Source organism: Capra hircus, chromosome 3 (genome assembly GCF_001704415.2).
Source record: "Capra hircus breed San Clemente chromosome 3, ASM170441v1, whole genome shotgun sequence".
Classification (NCBI taxonomy): Eukaryota; Metazoa; Chordata; class Mammalia; order Artiodactyla; family Bovidae; genus Capra; species Capra hircus.
The window spans coordinates 64,495,720-64,498,651 of record NC_030810.1 but is presented as its reverse complement, the minus strand read 5'-3'; positions in this window follow the sequence as shown (position 1 = coordinate 64,498,651).

Sequence of the window (2,932 nt, the reverse complement as noted above, 5' to 3'; positions counted from 1 at the left end):
CCATGGGGTTGCAAAGTGCCAGACACAACTTGGTGACTGAACAACAACAACAACAACTCTGCATAGAAGTTAAATAGCAGGACATAAGAAAAGGTATAATAAGGTATTTTGTTGCCCCCTCTTTCCCTCTACTAAGAGTTACTCTATTTGTTCTTTCTGTCTAATCTCTCTCCCTATCAGAGCGGTGAGGCAAAATACGCATACTCTCAGGGTGTGTATCAGTTAGGATATAGGCTTATAAGCAACACAGCCAATAACACTCATGCACAAGGGAGCATGTAGAAAGAGATCATGGTGTCTTAGCATTAACAGACCAGAGAGCCAGTCAGGGGACAAAGCAAGAACCAGAGGAGCTCCAAAGAGCTGTGAAATAGGAATTTCAACAGTGACACCCTAGCAGGAACAGGGTGGTGACTATGGTGTTGCCTGGACAAATGACCTCCAACTATACCCGTTCTGCCTTGGGCCACCCACATAAGCTTCAGAATCCCTAAGGGAAGCTTCCTATTTACTGAGCATTCTAAGGTCATCTGCCTGCTTTCTTGAGGAGAGGAAGGAATGGTCTCAAACTTCCATAGTGAGGGTGAGCCCTGGAGGTTCCTTCCCACCAAGAATCTTTAGAGTGGCAGAGAAGTAATACTCCAGGAGGAGAGACACTATACAGTAAAAAAAAAAAAAAAAAGTAACAAATGTCAGTCAAAATTTGGTGATCATAGGGTGAATACTAGAATCATGTACAAGGGAAAAGAGAGAACGTATCAGACAAGTACATCCAAACATGGCATTAAAGAGAAAGTGTGTCAGGCCACCGGGTATGTCATACTGAGCCTGAGGAAGGGAATTCAGCAGCACGTGGAAGGTCATCTGAGCAAATTCTAGACACAATAATCCAACTGACTTTCTACATGCCTCACACCTGGGGAGTCACTCTATGTAAAGCAACCAGAATGAGATGGATATTTACCTCTTTGTCCCTAAACTTCACAGCCTTCCCAGGTGACTCAGTGGGAAAGAATCTACGGACCAATGCAGGAGACGCAGTTTCAACCCCTGGGTCGGGAAGATCTCCTGGAGGAGAAAATGGCAACCCACTCCAGCATTCTTGCCGGGGAAACCCCACGGACAGAGGAGCCTGGTGGGCTACAGTCCATGTGGTCGCAAACACACCCTCGTATCAATATCTTACCTGTCATTGTATCAGAAGCACCATGCTTCTCACCTCTTAGGAAGACAGGTGTCCCTGACAGTTTTGGAAGGAGGGATAGGGCGGTATTAGCTGCAAGTGTCGCAGTCATGGTGAACAAATGTTCAGGAGGACACTAGGAGAGTCAGCCTGGAGAGACAGGACACAGGATGATCCACAGCAGTTGACTTATACGAACGCGCTCTTGGGTTTCTTTGTTTTTAATTTTATCTGTATGAAAATTGTTCTGTCTTCTATTCATTTGTTCATTGAAAATATACTGACCAAGCACCTACTATGTGCCAAGCAGCATTCAGTGTTGTAGACACAGAGAGCATCAAAGAAAGCAAAGTAAATGCCATCGTGGTATCTACAGATAATTGTATGTTAGATGGTAGTATTAATACCTGTTCTGAGGAAGAGTCACTCCAGATGGTGACTGCAGCCATGAAATTAAAAGATGCTTGCTCCTTGGAAGAAAAGCTATGACCAACCTAGACAGCATATTAAAAAGCAGAGACATTACTTTGCCAGCAAAGGTCCGTCTAGTCAAAGCTATGGTTTTTCCAGTACTCATGTATGGATGTGAGAGTTGGACTATAAAGAAAGCTGAGCATCGAAGAATTGATGCTTTTGAACTGTGATGTTGGAGAAGACTCTTGAGAGTCCCCTGGACTGCAGGGAGATCCAACCAGTTCATCCTAAAGGAGATCAATCCTGAGTGTTCACTGGAACAACTGATGCTGAAACTGAAGTTCCAATACTTTGGCCACGTGATGTGAAGAACTGACTCATTGGAAAAGACCCTGAAGCTGGAAAAGATTGAAGGCGGGAAGAGAAGGGGACAACAGAGGATAAGATGATTGGATGGCATCACCAACTCGATGGACATGACTTTGAGTAGGCTCTGGGATTTGGTGATGAATAGGGAAGCCTGGCATGCTGCAGTTCATGGGGTCGCAAAGAGTTGGACACGACTGAGCGACTGAACTGAGCTGAAGAATGACAGGCAGCCGTCAGGCCCGGGTGGAATGGGTCTGGTGATGAATCACAGTTTCAAGCAGGTGAGTCACAGGAGGTCTCAATGATAATATTTCACAGAGACCTATAGGAAGCAAAGGAGTCAGGACCCTGAGGGAAAGGGAGTCCCAGGGAGAAGGAACTGCAGTGTAAATGCCCTGAGGAGATGTGTGCTGGGTCTGGTTCAGAAGAGGCAGGATGAGGCCAGGTGGCCTGGCTGTAGTAGGAGATTAGATCAGAGTTTAGATTGGGGCAGACTGGAGCTGACTGGGACGGCTCTCAGACTTGGGCTCTTACCTGGACTGGGAAGGGATGTTATTAGAGGGTTTTGAGCAGAAAAGAGATATGAGCTGATTTACATTTCAGAAAGCATAAACTACAAAGGTTTTAGGTAAAAACAAAGAGGTCACCCGATAAAAGGTTCTTGCAGTAATCACGCAAGGGCTGATGGTGGCTTGAACCACAGAGATAGGAGAGGTGAGCTGAGAAGGAACAGATTTAAGATATATTTTGAGTATCTGAGGCAGATAAGACCACAGTTTCTATTTCAAAATTTACATCGATGAGTTCATGTGCCTTTGACAGCTCTTTTGTGCTTTTATGATTCATGACAGCTATAAATTCCTTTCTGCTTCTGAAAAGTTGGGCAGGACAACCCTCCCCACCATCTCCTACCCCATATGATTGCCCTTCCCTCCTGCTGCGTTTATGTCAGAAATAGCCACAATC